The sequence below is a fragment of the Spermophilus citellus genome, assembly GCF_964194105.1.
Source record: "Spermophilus citellus genome assembly, chromosome: 2".
Lineage (NCBI taxonomy): Eukaryota > Metazoa > Chordata > Mammalia > Rodentia > Sciuridae > Spermophilus > Spermophilus citellus.
This window is the reverse complement of record NC_138183.1, coordinates 105140358-105160071: the sequence shown is the minus strand read 5'-3', so window position 1 is coordinate 105160071 and position 19714 is coordinate 105140358.

Genomic DNA, 19714 nt, shown 5'->3' with positions numbered 1-19714 from the left:
AAATGAACGCTTCAACATAGAAGAACGAAATTTGGGGAACCACGTCGCCTTAGTGTACCTATCATTACCTGAAAGTATCATCCAGTTTGGGTGAAAAGATATTTGCTGAGATTTCTGGAGATTCGTAATTTTTGGAAGCTTGGCAACCCCTTTCCATGAAAATGTTTCTCGCCAGTCACTGCTTAGGGCTACATCAACAGGAAACAAAACGTAGAGATAGAACGTGAAACTACTTTGTTGTGTCAAGTTTCAAGAAGCTAGCACAAACCGTGTTGGATTGAGAGTTCCACATACATCTATCAATATAGGAGAAAACAGAGTGAAACCTAAAAATTCAAACTGTTACTGGAAATGAACGCTTCAACATAGAAGAACGAAATTTGGGGAACCACGTCGCCTTAGTGTACTGATCATTACCTGAAAGTATCATCCAGTTTGGGTGAAAAGATATTTGATGAGATTTCTGAAAATTCGTACTTTTTCGAAGCTTGGCAACCCCTTTCCATGAAAGTGTTTCTCGCCAGTCACTGCTTAGGGCTACATCAAGAGGAAACAAAACTTAGTGATAGAACGTGAAACTACTTTGTTGTGTCAAGTTTCAAGAAGCTAGCACAAACCGTGTTGGATTTAGAGTTCCAAATATATCTATCAATATAGGAGAAAACAGAGTGAAACCTAAAAATTCAAACTGTTACTGGAAATGAACGCTTCAACATAGAAGAACGAAATTAGGGGAACCGAGTCGCCTTCGTGTACTGATCATTACCTGAAAGTATCATCCAGTTTGGGTGAAAAAATATTTGCTGAGATTTCTGAAAATTCGTAATTTTTGGAAGCTTGGCAAGCCCTTTCAATGATAGTGTTTCTCGCCAGTCACTGCTTAGGGCTACATCAAGAGGAAACAAAACATAGAGATAGAACGTGAAACTACTTTGTTGTGTCAAGTTTCAAGAAGCTAGCACAAACCGTGTTGGATTTAGAGTTCCAAATATATCTATCAATATAAGAGACAACAGAGTGAAACCTAAAAATTCAAACTGTTACTGGAAATGAACGCTTCAACATAGAAGAACGAAATTTGGGGAACCACGTCGCCTTAGTGTACTGATCATTACCTGAAAGTATCATCCATTTTGGGTGAAAAAATATTTGCTGAGATTTCTGGAGATTCTTAATTTTTCGAAGCTTGGCAACCCCGTTTCATGAAAGTGTTTCTCGCCAGTCACTGCTTAGGGCTACATCAAGAGGAAACAAAACGTAGAGATAGAACGTGAAACTACTTTGGTGAGTCAAGTTTCAAGAAGCTACCACAAACCGTGTTGGATTTAGAGTTCCAAATACATCTATCAATATAGGAGAAAACAGAGTGAAACCTAAAAATTCAAACTGTTACTGGAAATGAACGCTTCAACATAGAAGAACGAAATTTGGGGAACCCAGTCGCCTTAGTGTACTGATCATTACCTGAAAGTAGCATCCAGTTTGGATGAAAAAATATTTGCTGAGATTTCTGGAGATTCGTAATTTTTGGAAGCTTGGCAACCCCTTTCCATGAAAGTGTTTCTCACCAGTCACTGCTTAGGGCTACATCAAGAGGAAACACAACGTAGTGATAGAACGTGAAACTACTTTGTTGTGTCAAGTTTCAAGAAGCTAGCACAAACCGTGTTGGATTTAGAGTTCCAAATACATCTATCAATATAGGAGAAAACAGAGTGAAACCTAAAAATTCAAACTGTTACTGGAAATGAACGCTTCAACATAGAAGAACGAAATTTGGGGAACCACATCGCCTTAGTGTACTGATCATTACCTGAAAGTATCATCCAGTTTGGGTGAAAAAATATTTGCTGAGATTATTGGAGATTCGTAAATTTTGGAAGCTTGGCAACCCCTTTCCATGAAAGTGTTTCTCGCCAGTCACTGCTTAGGGCTACATCAAGAGGAAACAAAACGTAGAGATAGAACATGAAACTACTTTGTTGTGTCAAGTTTCAAGAAGCTAGCACAAACCGTGTTGGATTTAGAGTTCCAAATACATCTATCAATATAGGAGAAAACAGAGTGAAACCTAAAATTTCAAACTGTTACTGGAAATGAACGCTTCAACATACAAGAAGGAAATTTGGGGAACCACGTCGCCTTAGTGTACTGATCATTACCTGAAAGTATCATCCAGTTTGGTTGAAAAAATATTTGCTGAGATTTCTGGAGATTCTTAATTTTTGGAAGCTTGGCAACCCTTTTCCATGAAAGTGTTTCTCGCCAGTCATTGCTTAGGGATACATCAAGAGGAAACAAAACGTAGAGATAGAACGTGAAACTACTTTGTTGTGTCAAGTTTCAAGAAGCTAGCAGAAACCGTGTTGGATTTAGAGTTCCAAATACATCTATCAATATAGGAGAAAACAGAGTGAAACCTAAAAATTCAAACTGTTACTGGAAATGAACGCTTCAACATAGAAGAACGAAATTTGGGGAACCACGTCGCCTTAGTGTACTGATCATTACCTGAAAGTATCATCCAGTTTGGGTGAAAAGATATTTGCTGAGATTATTGGAGATTCGTAATTTTTGGAAGCTTGGCAACCCCTTTCCATGAAAGAGTTTCTCGCCAGTCACTGCTTAGGGCTACATCAAGTGGAAACAAAACGTAGAGGTAGAACGTGAAACTACTTTGTTGTGTCAAGTTTCAAGAAGCTAGCACAAACCGTGTTGGTTTTAGAGTTCAAAATACATCTATCAATATAGGAGAAAACAGAGTGAAACCTAAAATTTCAAACTGTTACTGGAAATGAACGCTTGAACATATAAGAACGAAATTTGGGGAACCACGTCGCCTTAGTGTACTGATCATTACCTGAAAGTATCATCCAGTTTCGGTGAAAAAATATTTGCTGAGATTTCTGGAGATTCGTAATTTTTGGAAGCTTGGCAACACCTTTCCATGAAAGTGTTTCTCGCCAGTCACTGCTTAGGGCTACATCAAGAGGAAACAAAACGTAGAGATAGAACGTGAAACTACTTTGTTGTGTCAAGTTTCAAGAAGCTAGCACAAACCGTGTTGGATTTAGAGTTCCAAATACATCTATCAATATAGGAGAAAACAGAGTGAAACCTAAAAATTCAAAATGTTATTGGAAATGAACGCTTCAACATAGAAGAACGAAATTTGGGGAACCACGTCGCCTTAGTGTACTGATCATTACCTGAAAGTATCATCCAGTTTGGGTGAAAAAATATTTGCTGTGATTTCTGGAGATTCGTAATTTTTGGAAGCTTGGCAACCCCTTCCCATGAAAGTGTTTCTCGACAGTCACTGCTTAGGGATACATCAAGAGGAAACAAAACGTAGAGATAGAACGTGAAACTACTTTGTTGTGTCAAGTTTCAAGAAGCTAGCACAAACCGTGTTGGATTTAGAGTTCCAAATACATCTATCAATATAGGAGAAAACAGAGTGAAACCTAAAAATTCAAACTGTTACTGGAAATGAACGATTCAACATAGAAGAACGAAATTTGGGGAACCACGTCGCCTTAGTGTACTGATCATTACCTGAAAGTATCATCCAGTTTGGGTGAAAAAATACTTGCTGAGATTTCTGGAGATTCTTAATTTTCGGAAGCTTGGCAACCCCTTTCCATGAAAGTGTTTCTCGCCAGTCACTGCTTAGGGCTGGATCAAGAGGAAACAAAACATAGAGATAGAACGTGAAACTACTTTGTTGTGTCAAGTTTCAGGAAGCTAGCACAAACCGTGTTGGATTTAGAGTTCCAAATACATCTATCAATATAATTGAGAAAACAGAGCGAAACCTACAAATTCAAACTGTTACTGGAAATGAACGCTTCAACAAAGAAGAACGAAATTTGTGGAACCACGTCGCCTTAGTGTACTGATCATTACCTGAAAGTATCATCCAGTTTGGGTGAAAAAATATTTGCTGAGATTTCTGGAGATTCGTAATTTTTGGAAGCTTGGCAACCCCTTTCCATGAAAGTGTTTCTCGCCAGTCACTGCTTAGGGCTACATCAAGAGGACACAAAACGTAGAGATAGAACGTGAAACTACTTTGTTGTGTCAAGTTTCAAGAAGCTAGCACATACCGTGTTGGATTTAGAGTTCCAAATACATCTATCAATATAGGAGAAAACAGAGTGAAACCTAAAAATTCAAACTGTTACTGGAAATGAACGCTTCAACATAGAAGAACGAAATTTGGGGAACCCAGTCGCCTTAGTGTACTGATCATTACCTGAAAGTATCATCCAGTTTGGGTGAAAAAATATTTGCTGAGATTTCTGGAGATTCGTAATTTTTGGAAGCTTGGCAACACCTTTCCATGAAAGTGTTTCTCGCCAGTCACTGCTTAGGGCTACATCAAGAGGAAACAAAACGTAGAGATAGAACGTGAAACTACTTTGTTGTGTCAAGTTTCAAGAAGCTAGCACAAACCGTGTTGGATTTAGAGTTCCAAATACATCTATCAATATAGGAGAAAACAGAGTGAATCCTAAAAATTCAAAATGTTATTGGAAATGAACGCTTCAACATAGAAGAACGAAATTTGGGGAACCACGTCGCCTTAGTGTACTGATCATTACCTGAAAGTATCATCCAGTTTGGGTGAAAAAATATTTGCTGTGATTTCTGGAGATTCGTAATTTTTGGAAGCTTGGCAACCCCTTCCCATGAAAGTGTTTCTCGACAGTCACTGCTTAGGGTTACATCAAGAGGAACAAAACGTAGAGATAGAACGTGAAACTACTTTGTTGTGTCAAGTTTCAAGAAGCTAGCACAAACCGTGTTGGATTTAGAGTTCCAAATACATCTATCAATATAATTGAGAAAACAGAGCGAAACCTACAAATTCAAACTGTTACTGGAAATGAACGCTTCAACATAGAAGAAGGAAATTTGTGGAACCACGTCGCCTTAGTGTACTGATCATTACCTGAAAGTATCATCCAGTTTGGGTGAAAAAATATTTGCTGAGATTTCTGGAGATTCGTAATTTTTGGAAGCTTGGCAACCCCTTTCCATGAAAGTGTTTCTCGCCAGTCACTGCTTAGGGCTACATCAAGAGGAAACAAAACGTAGAGATAGAATGTGAAACTATTTGTTTTGTCAAGTTTCAAGAAGCTAGCACAAACCGTGTTGGATTTAGAGTTCCAAATACATCTATCAATATAGGAGAAAACAGAGTGAAACCTAAAAATTCAAACTGTTACTGGAAATGAACGCTGCAACAGGAAGAACGAAATTTGGGGAACCAAGTCACCTTAGTGTACTGATCATTACCTGAAAGTATCATCCAGTTTGGGTGAAAAAATATTTGCTGAGATTTCTGGAGATTCGTAATTTTTGGAAGCTTGGCAACCCCTTCCCATGAAAGTGTTTCTCGCCAGTCACTGCTTAGGGCTACATCAAGAGGAAACAAAACGTAGAGATAGAACGTGAAACTACTTTGTTGTGTCAAGTTTCAAGAAGCTAGCACAAACCGTGTTGGATTTAGAGTTCCAAATACATCTCTCAATATAGGAGAAAACAGAGTGAAACCTAAAAATTCAAACTGTTACTGGAAATGAACGCTTCAACATAGAAGAACGAAATTTGGGGAACCCAGTCGCCTTAGTGTACTGATCATTACCTGAAAGTATCATCCAGTTTGGGTGAAAAAATATTTGCTGAGATTTCTGGAGATTCGTAATTTTTGGAAGTTTGGCAACCCCTTTCCATGAAAGTGTTTCTCACCAGTCACTGCTTAGGGCTACATCAAGAGGAAACACAACGTAGTGATAGAACGTGAAACTACTTTGTTGTGTCAAGTTTCAAGAAGCTAGCACAAACCGTGTTGGATTTAGAGTTCCAAATACATCTATCAATATAGGAGAAAACAGAGTGAAACCTAAAAATTCAAACTGTTACTGGAAATGAACGCTTCAACATAGAAGAACGAAATTTGGGGAACCACGTCGCCTTAGTGTACTGATCATTACCTGAAAGTATCATCCAGTTTGGGTGAAAAAATATTTGCTGAGATTTCGGGAGATTCGTAATTTTTGGAAGCTTGGCAACCCCTTCCCATGAAAGTGTTTCTCGACAGTCACTGCTTAGGGCTACATCAAGAGGAAACAAAACGTAGAGATAGAACGTGAAACTACTTTGTTGTGTCAAGTTTCAAGAAGCTAGCACAAACCGTGTTGGATTTAGAGTTCCAAATACATCTATCAATATAGGAGAAAACAGAGTGAAACCTAAAAATTCAAACTGTTACTGGAAATGAACGATTCAACATAGAAGAACGAAATTTGGGGAACCAAGTCGCCTTAGTGTACTGATCATTACCTGAAAGTATCATCCAGTTTGGGTGAAAAAATATTTGCTGAGATTTCTGGAGATTCGTAATTTTTGGAAGCTTGGCAACCCCTTTCCATTAAAGTGTTTCTCGCCAGTCACTGCTTAGGGTTACATCAAGAGGAAACAAAACGTAGAGATAGAACGTGAAACTATTTTGTTGTTTCAAGTTTCAAGAAGCTAGCAGAAACCGTGTTGGATTTAGAGTTCCAAATACATCTATCAATATACGAGAAAACAGAGTGAAACCTAAAAATTCAAACTGTTACTGGAAATGAACGCTTTAACATAGAAGAACGAAATTTGGGGAACCACGTCGCCTTAGTGTACTGATCATTACCTGAAAGTATCATCCAGTTTGGGTGAAAAAATATTTGCTGAGATTTCTGGAGATTCGTAATTTTTGGAAGCTTGGCAACCCCTTCCCATGAAAGTGTTTCTCGACAGTCACTGCTTAGGGTTACATCAAGAGGAACAAAACGTAGAGATAGAACGTGAAACTACTTTGTTGTGTCAAGTTTCAAGAAGCTAGCACAAACCGTGTTGGATTTAGAGTTCCAAATACATCTATCAATATAATTGAGAAAACAGAGCGAAACCTACAAATTCAAACTGTTACTGGAAATGAACGCTTCAACATAGAAGAAGGAAATTTGTGGAACCACGTCGCCTTAGTGTACTGATCATTACCTGAAAGTATCATCCAGTTTGGGTGAAAAAATATTTGCTGAGATTTCTGGAGATTCGTAATTTTTGGAAGCTTGGCAACCCCTTTCCATGAAAGTGTTTCTCGCCAGTCACTGCTTAGGGCTACATCAAGAGGAAACAAAACGTAGAGATAGAATGTGAAACTATTTGTTTTGTCAAGTTTCAAGAAGCTAGCACAAACCGTGTTGGATTTAGAGTTCCAAATACATCTATCAATATAGGAGAAAACAGAGTGAAACCTAAAAATTCAAACTGTTACTGGAAATGAACGCTGCAACAGGAAGAACGAAATTTGGGGAACCAAGTCACCTTAGTGTACTGATCATTACCTGAAAGTATCATCCAGTTTGGGTGAAAAAATATTTGCTGAGATTTCTGGAGATTCGTAATTTTTGGAAGCTTGGCAACCCCTTCCCATGAAAGTGTTTCTCGCCAGTCACTGCTTAGGGCTACATCAAGAGGAAACAAAACGTAGAGATAGAACGTGAAACTACTTTGTTGTGTCAAGTTTCAAGAAGCTAGCACAAACCGTGTTGGATTTAGAGTTCCAAATACATCTCTCAATATAGGAGAAAACAGAGTGAAACCTAAAAATTCAAACTGTTACTGGAAATGAACGCTTCAACATAGAAGAACGAAATTTGGGGAACCCAGTCGCCTTAGTGTACTGATCATTACCTGAAAGTATCATCCAGTTTGGGTGAAAAAATATTTGCTGAGATTTCTGGAGATTCGTAATTTTTGGAAGTTTGGCAACCCCTTTCCATGAAAGTGTTTCTCACCAGTCACTGCTTAGGGCTACATCAAGAGGAAACACAACGTAGTGATAGAACGTGAAACTACTTTGTTGTGTCAAGTTTCAAGAAGCTAGCACAAACCGTGTTGGATTTAGAGTTCCAAATACATCTATCAATATAGGAGAAAACAGAGTGAAACCTAAAAATTCAAACTGTTACTGGAAATGAACGCTTCAACATAGAAGAACGAAATTTGGGGAACCACGTCGCCTTAGTGTACTGATCATTACCTGAAAGTATCATCCAGTTTGGGTGAAAAAATATTTGCTGAGATTTCGGGAGATTCGTAATTTTTGGAAGCTTGGCAACCCCTTCCCATGAAAGTGTTTCTCGACAGTCACTGCTTAGGGCTACATCAAGAGGAAACAAAACGTAGAGATAGAACGTGAAACTACTTTGTTGTGTCAAGTTTCAAGAAGCTAGCACAAACCGTGTTGGATTTAGAGTTCCAAATACATCTATCAATATAGGAGAAAACAGAGTGAAACCTAAAAATTCAAACTGTTACTGGAAATGAACGATTCAACATAGAAGAACGAAATTTGGGGAACCAAGTCGCCTTAGTGTACTGATCATTACCTGAAAGTATCATCCAGTTTGGGTGAAAAAATATTTGCTGAGATTTCTGGAGATTCGTAATTTTTGGAAGCTTGGCAACCCCTTTCCATTAAAGTGTTTCTCGCCAGCCACTGCTTAGGGATACATCAAAGGAAACAAAACTTAGAGATAGAACGTGAAACTACTTTGTTGTGTCAAGTTTCAAGAAGCTAGCACAAACCGTGTTGGATTTAGAGTTCCAAATACATCTATCAATATAGGAGAAAACATAGTGAAACCTAAAATTCAAACTGTTACTGGAAATGAACGCTTCAACATAGAAGAACGAAATTTGGGGAACCATGTCGCCTTAGTGTACTGATCATTACCTGAAAGAATCATCCAGTTTGGGTGAAAAAATATTTGCTGAGATTATTGGAGATTCGTAAATTTTGGAAGCTTGGCAACCCCTTTCCATGAAAGTGTTTCTCGCCAGTCACTGCTTAGGGCTACATCAAGAGGAAACAAAACGTAGAGATAGAACGTGAAACTACTTTGTTGTGTCAAGTTTCAAGAAGCTAGCACAAACCGTGTTGGATTTAGAGTTCCAAATACATCTATCAATATAGGAGAAAACAGAGTGAAACCTAAAATTTCAAACTGTTACTGGAAATGAACGCTTCAACATAGAAGAAGGAAATTTGGGGAACCACGTCGCCTTAGTGTACTGATCATTACCTGAAAGTATCATCCAGTTTGGGTGAAAAAATACTTGCTGAGATTTCTGGAGATTCTTAATTTTTGGAAGCTTGGCAACCCCTTTCCCTGTAAGTGTTTCTCGCCAGTCACTGCTTAGGGATACATCAAGAGGAAACAAAACGTAGAGATAGAACGTGAAACTACTTTGTTGTGTCAAGTTTCAAGAAGCTAGCACAAACCGTGTTGGATTTAGAGTTCCAAATACATCTATCAATATAGGAGAAAACAGAGTGAAACCTAAAAATTCAAAATGTTATTGGAAATGAACGCTTCAACATAGAAGAACGAAATTTGGGGAACCACGTCGCCTTAGTGTACTGATCATTACCTGAAAGTATCATCCAGTTTGGGTGAAAAAATATTTGCTGTGATTTCTTGAGATTCGTAATTTTTGGAAGCTTGGCAACCCCTTCCCATGAAAGTGTTTCTCGACAGTCACTGCTTAGGGCTACATCAAGAGGAAACAAAACGTAGAGATAGAACTTGAAACTACTTTGTTGTGTCAAGTTTCAAGAAGCTAGCACAAACCGTGTTGGATTTAGAGTTCCAAATACATCTATCAATATAGGAGAAAACAGAGTGAAACCTAAAAATTCAAACTGTTACTGGAAATGAACGCTTCAACATAGAAGAACGAAATTTGGGGAACCCAGTCGCCTTAGTGTACTGATCATTACCTGAAAGTATCATCCAGTTTGGGTGAAAAAATATTTGCTGAGATTTCTGGAGATTCGTAATTTTTGGAAGCTTGGCAACCCCTTCCCATGCAAGTGTTTCTCGCCAGTCACTGCTTAGGGTTACATCAAGAGGAAACAAAACGTAGAGATAGAACGTGAAACTACTCTGTTGTGTCAAGTTTCAAGAAGCTAGCACAAACCGTGTTGGATTTAGAGTTCCAAATACATCTATCAATATAGGAGAAAACAGAGTGAAACCTAAAAATTCAAACTGTTACTGGAAATGAACGCAAAAACATAGAAGAACGAAATTTGGGGAACCAAGTCGCCTTAGTGTACTGATCATTACCTGAAAGTATCATCCAGTTTGGGTGAAAAGATATTTGCTGAGATTATTGGAGATTCGTAATTTTTGGAAGCTTGGCAACCCCTTTCCATGAAAGTGTTTCTCGCCAGATAGAACGTGAAACTACTTTGTTGTGTCAAGTTTCAAGAAGCTAGAACAAACCGTGTTGGATTTAGAGTTCAAAATACATCTATCAATATAGGAGAAAACAGAGTGAAACCTAAAATTTCAAACTGTTACTGGAAATGAACGCTTGAACATAGAAGAACGAAATTTGGGGAACCACGTCGCCTTAGTGTACTGATCATTACCTGAAAGTATCATCCAGTTTGGATGAAAAAATATTTGCTGAGATTTCTGGAGATTCGTAATTTTTGGAAGCTTGGCAACCCCGTTTCATGAAAGTTTTTCTCGCCAGTCACTGCTTAGGGCTACATCAAGAGGAAACAAAACCTAGAGACAGAACGTGAAACTACTTTGTTGAGTCAAGTTTCAAGAAGCTACCACAAACCGTGTTGGATTTAGAGTTCAAAATACATCTATCAATATAGGAGAAAACAGAGTGAAACCTAAAATTTCAAACTGTTACTGGAAATGAACGCTTGAACATAGAAGAACGAAATTTGGGGAACCAAGTCGCCTTAGTGTATTGATCATTACCTGAAAGTATCATCCAGTTTCGGTGAAAAAATATTTGCTGAGATTTCTGGAGATTCGTAATTTTTGGAAGCTTGGCAACACCTTTCCATGAAAGTGTTTCTCGCCAGTCACTGCTTAGGGCTACATCAAGAGGAAACAAAGCATAGAGATAGAACGTGAAACTACTTTGTTGTGTCAAGTTTCAGGAAGCTAGCACAAACCGTGTTGGATTTAGAGTTCCAAATACATCTATCAATATAGGAGAAAACAGAGTGAAACCTAAAAATTCAAAATGTTACTGGAAATGAACGCTTCAACATAGAAGAACGAAATTTGGGGAACCATGTCGCCTTAGTGTACTGATCATTACCTGAAAGTATCATCCAGTTTGGGTGAAAAAATATTTGCTGTGATTTCTGGAGATTCGTAATTTTTGGAAGCTTGGCAACCCCTTCCCATGAAAGTGTTTCTCGACAGTCACTGCTTAGGGCTACATCAAGAGGAAACAAAACGTAGAGATAGAACGTGAAACTACTTTGTTGTGTCAAGTTTCAAGAAGCTAGCACAAACCGTGTTGGATTTAGAGTTCCAAATACATCTATCAATATAGGAGAAAACAGAGTGAAACCTAAAAATTCAAACTGTTACTGGAAATGAATGATTCAACATAGAAGAACGAAATTTGGGGAACCAAAACGCCATAGTGTACTGATCATTACCTGAAAGTATCATCCAGTTTGGGTGAAAAAATATTTGCTGAGATTTCTGGAGATTCGTAATTTTTGGAAGCTTGGCAACCCCTTCCCATGAAAGTGTTTCTCGCCAGTCACTGCTTAGGGCTACATCAAGAGGAAACACAACGTAGAGATAGAACGTGAAACTACTTTGTTGTGTCAAGTTTCAAGAAGCTAGCACAAACCGTGTTGGATTTAGAGTTCCAAATACATCTATCAATATAGGAGAAAACAGAGTGAAACCTAAAAATTCAAACTGTTACTGGAAATGAACGATTCAACATAGAATAACGAAATTTGGGGAACCAAGTCGCCTTAGTGTACTGATCATTACCTGAAAGTATCATCCAGTTTGGGTGAAAAAATATTTGCTGAGATTTCTGGAGATTCGTAATTTTTGGAAGCTTGGCAACCCCTTTCCATGAAAGTGTTTCTCGCCAGTCACTGCTTAGGGCTACATCAAGAGGAAAAAAAACGTAGAGATAGAACGTGAAACTACTTTGTTGTGTCAAGTTTCAAGAAGCTAGCACAAACCGTGTTGGATTTAGAGTTCCAAATACATGTATCAATATAGGAGAAAACAGAGTGAAACCTAAATATTCAAACTGTTACTGAAAATGAACGCTTCAACATAGAAGAACGAAATTTGGGGAACCACGTCGCCTTAGTGTACTGATCATTACCTGAAAGTTTCATCCAGTTTGGGTGAAAAAATATTTGCTGAGATTTCTGGAGATTCTTAATTTTTGGAAGCTTGGCAACCCCTTTCCATGAAAGTGTTTCTCGCCACTCACTGCTTAGGGCTACATCAAGAGGAAACAAATCATAGAGATAGAACGTGAAACTACTTTGTTGTGTCAAGTTTCAAGAAGCTAGCACAAACCGTGTGGGATTTAGAGTTCCAAATACATCTATCAATATAGGCGAAAACAGAGTGAAACCTAAAAATTCAAACTGTTACTGGAAATGAACGCTTCAACATAGAAGAACGAAATTTGGGGAACCACGTCGCCTTAGTGTACTGATCATTACCTGAAAGTATCATCCAGTTTGGGTGAAAAAATATTTGCTGAGATTTCTGGAGATTCGTAATTTTTGGAAGCTTGGCAACCCCTTCCCATGAAAGTGTTTCTCGCCAGTCACTGCTTAGGGCTGCATCAAGAGGAAACAAAACATAGAGATAGAACGTGAAACTACTTTGTTGTGTCAAGTTTCAGGAAGCTAGCACAAACCGTGTTGGATTTAGAGTTCCAAATACATCTATCAATATAATTGAGAAAACAGAGCGAAACCTACAAATTCAAACTGTTACTGGAAATGAACGCTTCAACATAGAAGAACGAAAATTGGGGAACCAAGTTGCCTTAGTGTACTGATCATTACCTGAAAGTATCATCCAGTTTGGGTGAAAAAGTATTTGCTGAGATTTCTGGAGATTCGTAATTTTTGGAAGCTTGGCAGCCCCTTTCCATGAAAGTGTTTCTCGCCAGTCACTGCTTAGGGCTACATCAAGAGGAAACAAAGCATAGAGATAGAACGTGAAACTACTTTGTTGTGTCAAGTTTCAGGAAGCTAGCACAAACCGTGTTGGATTTACAGTTCCAAATACATTTATCAATATAATTGAGAAAACAGAGTGAAACCTAAAAATTCAAACTGTTACTGGAAATGATCGCTTCAACATAGAAGAACGAAATTTGGGGAACCAAGTCGCCTTAGTGTACTGATCATTACCTGAAAGTATCATCCAGTTTGGGTGAAAAGATATTTGCTGAGATTATTGGAGATTCGTAATTTTTGGAAGCTTGGCAACCCCTTTCCATGAAAGTGTTTCTCGCCAGTCACTGCTTAGGGCTACATCAAGTGGAAACAAAACGTAGAGATAGAACGTGAAACTACTTTGTTGTGTCAAGTTTCAAGAAGCGTGCACAAACCGTTTTGGATTTAGAGTTCAAAATACATCTATCAATATAGGAGAAAACAGAGTGAAACCTAAAATTGCAAACTGTTACTGGAAATGAACGCTTGAACATAGAAGAACGAAATTTGGGGAACCACGTCGCCTTAGTGTACTGATCATTACCTGAAAGTATCATCCAGTTTGGGTGAAAAAATATTTGCTGAGATTTCTGGAGATTCTTAATTTTTGGAAGCTTGGCAACCCCTTTCCATGAAAGTGTTTCTCGCCAGTCACTACTTAGGGCTACATCAAGAGGAAACAAAACGTAGAGATAGAACGTGAAACTATTTTGTTGTTTCAAGTTTCAAGAAGCTAGCAGAAACCGTGTTGGTTTAGAGTTCCAAATACATCTATCAATATACGAGAAAACAGAGTGAAATCTAAAAATTCAAACTGTTACTGGAAATGATCGCTTTAATATAGAAGAACGAAAATTGGGGAACCACGTCGCCTTAGTGTACTGATCATTACCTGAAAGTATCATCCAGTTTGGGTGAAAAAATATTTGCTGAGATTTCTGGAGATTCGTAATTTTTGGAAGCTTGGCAACCCCGTTTCATGAAAGTTTTTCTCGCCAGTCACTGCTTAGGGCTACATCAAGAGGAAACAAAACGTAGAGATAGAACGTGAAACTACTTTGTTGTGTCAAGTTTCAAGAAGCTAGCACAAACCGTGTTGGATTTAGAGTTCCAAATACATCTATCAATATAGGAGAAAACAGAGTGAAACCTAAAAATTCAAACTGTTACTGGAAATGAACGCTTCAACATAGAAGAACGAAATTTGGGGAACCACGTCGCCTTAGTGTCCTGATCATTACCAGAAAGTATCATCCAGTTTCGGTGAAAAAATATTTGCTGAGATTTCTAGAGATTCGTAATTTTTGGAAGCTTGGCAACCCCTTTCCATGAAAGTGTTTCTCGCCAGTCACTGCTTAGGGCTGCATCAAGAGGAAACAAAACATAGAGATAGAACGTGAAACTACTTTGTTGTGTCAAGTTTCAGGAAGCTAGCACAAACCGTGTTGGATTTAGAGTTCCAAATACATCTATCAATATAATTGAGAAAACAGAGCGAAACCTACAAATTCAAACTGTTACTGGAAATGAACGCTTCAACAAAGAAGAACGAAATTTGTGGAACCACGTCGCCTTAGTGTACTGATCATTACCTGAAAGTATCATCCAGTTTGGGTGAAAAAATATTTGCTGAGATTTCTGGAGATTCGTAATTTTTGGAAGCTTGGCAACCCCTTCCCATGAAAGTGTTTCTCGCCAGTCACTGCTTAGGGTTACATCAAGAGGAAACAAAACGTAGAGATAGAACGTGAAACTACTCTGTTGTGTCAAGTTTCAAGAAGCTAGCACAAACCGAGTTGGATTTAGAGTTCCAAATACATCTATCAATATAGGAGAAAACAGAGTGAAACCTAAAAATTCAAACTGTTAGTGGAAATGAACGCTGCAACATAGAAGAACAAAATTTGGGGAACCAAGTCGCCTTAGTGTACTGATCATTACCTGAAAGTATCATCCAGTTTGGGTGAAAAAATATTTGCTGAGATTTCTGGAGATTCGTAATTTTTGGAAGCTTGGCAACCCCTTCCCATGAAAGTGTTTCTCGCCAGTCACTGCTTAGGGGTTCATCAAGAGGAAACAAACCGTAGAGATAGAACGTGAAACTACTTTGTTGTGTCAAGTTTCAAGAAGCTAGCACAAACCGTGTTGGATTTAGAGTTCCAAATACATCTATCAATATAGGGGAAAACAGAGTGAAACCTAAATATTCAAACTGTTACTGAAAATGAACGCTTCAACATAGAAGAACGAAATTTGGGGAACCACGTCGCCTTAGTGTACTGATCATTACCTGAAAGTTTCATCCAGTTTGGGTGAAAAAATATTTGCTGAGATTTCTGGAGATTCTTAATTTTTGGAAGCTTGGCAACCCCTTTCCATGAAAGTGTTTCTCGCCAGTCACTGCTTAGGGCTACATCAAGAGGAAACAAATCATAGAGATAGAACGTGAAACTACTTTGTTGTGTCAAGTTTCAAGAAGCTAGCACAAACCGTGTGGGATTTAGAGTTCCAAATACATCTATCAATATAGGCGAAAACAGAGTGAAACCTAAAAATTCAAACTGATACTGGAAATGAACGCTTCAACATAGAAGAACGAAATTTGGGGAACCACGTCGCCTTAGTGTACTGATCATTACCTGAAAGTATCATCCAGTTTGGGTGAAAAAATATTTGCTGAGATTTCTGGAGATTCGTAATTTTTGGAAGCTTGGCAACCCCTTTCCATGAAAGTGTTTCTCGCCAGTCACTGCTTAGGGCTGCATCAAGAGGAAACAAAACATAGAGATAGAACGTGAAATTACTTTGTTGTGTCAAGTTTCAGGAAGCTAGCACAAACCGTGTTGGATTTAGAGTTCCAAATACATCTATCAATATAATTGAGAAAACAGAGCGAAACCTACAAATTCAAACTGTTACTGGAAATGAACGCTTCAACATAGAAGAACGAAAATTGGGGAACCAAGTTGCCTTAGTGTACTGGTCATTACCTGAAAGTATCATCCAGTTTGGGTGAAAAAGTATTTGCTGAGATTTCTGGAGATTCGTAATTTTTGGAAGCTTGGCAACCCCTTTCCATGAAAGTGTTTCTCGCCAGTCACTGCTTAGGGCTACATCAAGAGGAAACAAAGCATAGAGATAGAACGTGAAACTACTTTGTTGTGTCAGTTTCAGGAAGCTAGCACAAACCGTGTTGGATTTACAGTTCCAAATACATCTATCAATATAATTGAGAAAACAGAGTGAAACCTAAAAATTCAAACTGTTACTGGAAATGATCGCTTCAACATAGAAGAACGAAATTTGGGGAACCAAGTCGCCTTAGTGTACTGATCATTACCTGAAAGTATCATCCAGTTTGGGTGAAAAAATATTTTCTGAGATTTCTGGAGATTCGTAATTTTTGGAAGCTTGGCAACCCCTTTCCATGAAAGTGTTTCTTGCCAGTCACTGCTTAGGGCTACATCTAGAGGAAACAAAACATAGAGATAGAACGTGAAACTACTTTGTTGTGTCAAGTTTCAGGAAGCTAGCACAAACCGTGTTGGATTTACAGTTCCAAATACATCTATCAATATAATTGAGAAAACAGAGTGAAACCTAAAAATTCAAACTGTTACTGGAAATGAACGCTTCAACATAGAAGAACAAAATTTGGGGAACCAAGTCGCCTTAGTGTACTGATCATTACCTGAAAGTATCATCCAGTTTGGGTGAAAAAATATTTGCTGAGATTTCTGGAGATTCGTAATTTTTGGAAGCTTGGCAACCCCTTCCCATGAAAGTGTTTCTCGCCAGTCACTGCTTAGGGGTTCATCAAGAGGAAACAAACCGTAGAGATAGAACGTGAAACTACTTTGTTGTGTCAAGTTTCAAGAAGCTAGCACAAACCGTGTTGGATTTAGAGTTCCAAATACATCTATCAATATAGGGGAAAACAGAGTGAAACCTAAATATTCAAACTGTTACTGAAAATGAACGCTTCAACATAGAAGAACGAAATTTGGGGAACCACGTCGCCTTAGTGTACTGATCATTACCTGAAAGTTTCATCCAGTTTGGGTGAAAAAATATTTGCTGAGATTTCTGGAGATTCTTAATTTTTGGAAGCTTGGCAACCCCTTTCCATGAAAGTGTTTCTCGCCAGTCACTGCTTAGGGCTACATCAAGAGGAAACAAATCATAGAGATAGAACGTGAAACTACTTTGTTGTGTCAAGTTTCAAGAAGCTAGCACAAACCGTGTGGGATTTAGAGTTCCAAATACATCTATCAATATAGGCGAAAACAGAGTGAAACCTAAAAATTCAAACTGATACTGGAAATGAATGCTTCAACATAGAAGAACGAAATTTGGGGAACCACGTCGCCTTAGTGTACTGATCATTACCTGAAAGTATCATCCAGTTTGGGTGAAAAAATATTTGCTGAGATTTCTGGAGATTCGTAATTTTTGGAAGCTTGGCAACCCCTTTCCATGAAAGTGTTTCTCGCCAGTCACTGCTTAGGGCTGCATCAAGAGGAAACAAAACATAGAGATAGAACGTGAAATTACTTTGTTGTGTCAAGTTTCAGGAAGCTAGCACAAACCGTGTTGGATTTAGAGTTCCAAATACATCTATCAATATAATTGAGAAAACAGAGCGAAACCTACAAATTCAAACTGTTACTGGAAATGAACGCTTCAACATAGAAGAACGAAAATTGGGGAACCAAGTTGCCTTAGTGTACTGGTCATTACCTGAAAGTATCATCCAGTTTGGGTGAAAAAGTATTTGCTGAGATTTCTGGAGATTCGTAATTTTTGGAAGCTTGGCAACCCCTTTCCATGAAAGTGTTTCTCGCCAGTCACTGCTTAGGGCTACATCAAGAGGAAACAAAGCATAGAGATAGAACGTGAAACTACTTTGTTGTGTCAAGTTTCAGGAAGCTAGCACAAACCGTGTTGGATTTACAGTTCCAAATACATCTATCAATATAATTGAGAAAACAGAGTGAAACCTAAAAATTCAAACTGTTACTGGAAATGATCGCTTCAACATAGAAGAACGAAATTTGGGGAACCAAGTCGCCTTAGTGTACTGATCATTACCTGAAAGTATCATCCAGTTTGGGTGAAAAAATATTTTCTGAGATTTCTGGAGATTCGTAATTTTTGGAAGCTTGGCAACCCCTTTCCATGAAAGTGTTTCTTGCCAGTCACTGCTTAGGGCTACATCTAGAGGAAACAAAACATAGAGATAGAACGTGAAACTACTTTGTTGTGTCAAGTTTCAGGAAGCTAGCACAAACCGTGTTGGATTTACAGTTCCAAATACATCTATCAATATAATTGAGAAAACAGAGTGAAACCTAAAAATTCAAACTGTTACTGGAAATGAACGCTTCAACATAGAAGAACGAAATTTGGGGAACCAAGTCGCCTTAGTGTACTGATCATTACCTGAAAGTATCATCCAGTTTGGGTCAAAAAATATATGCTTACATTTCTGGAGATTCGTAATTTTTGGAAGCTTGGCAACCCCTTTCCATGAAAGTGTTTCTCGCCAGTCACTGCTTAGGGCTACATCAAGAGGAAACAAAATGTAGAGATAGAACGTGAAACTACTTTGTTGTGTCAAGTTTCAAGAAGCTAGCACAAACCGTGTTGGATTTAGAGTTCCAAATACATCTATCAATATAATTGAGAAAACAGAGCGAAACCTAAAAATTCAAACTGTTACTTGAAATGAACGATTCAACATAGAAGATTGAAATTTGGGGATCCAAGTCGCCTTAGTGTACTGACCATTACCTGAAAGTATCATCCAGTTTGGGTGAAAAAATATTTGTTGAGATTTCTGGAGATTCGTAATTTTTGGAGACTTGGCAACCCCTTCCCATGAAAGTGTTTCTCGCCAGTCACTGCTTAGGGCTACATCAAGAGGAAACACAACGTAGAGATAGAACGTGAAACTACTTTGTTGTGTCAAGTTTCAAGAAACTAGCACAAACCGTGTTGGATTTAGAGTTCCAAATACATCTATCAATATAGGACAAAACAGAGTGAAACCTAAAAATTCAAACTGTTACTGGAAATGAACGCTTCAACAAAGAAGAACGAAATTTGTGGAACCATGTCGCCTTAGTGTACTGATCATTACCTGAAAGTATCATCCAGTTTGGGTGAAAAAATATTTGCTGAGATTTCTGGAGATTCGTAATTTTTGGAAGCTTGGCAACCCCTTTCCATGAAAGTGTTTCTCGCCAGTCACTGCTTAGGGCTACATCAAGAGGACACAAAAAGTAGAGATAGAACGTGAAACTATTTTTTTGTGTCAAGTTTCAAGAAGCTAGCACAAACCGTGTTGGATTTAGAGTTCCAAATACATCTATCAATATAGGAGAAAACAGAGTGAAACCTAAAAATTCAAACTGTTACTGGAAATGAACGCTGCAACATAGAAGAACGAAATTTGGGGAACCAAGTCGCCTTAGTGTACTGATCATTACCTGAAAGTATCATCCAGTTTGGGTGAAAAAATATTTGCTGAGATTTCTGGAGATTCGTAATTTTTGGAAGCTTGGCAACCCCTTCCCATGAAAGTGTTTCTCGCCAGTCACTGCTTAGGGCTACATC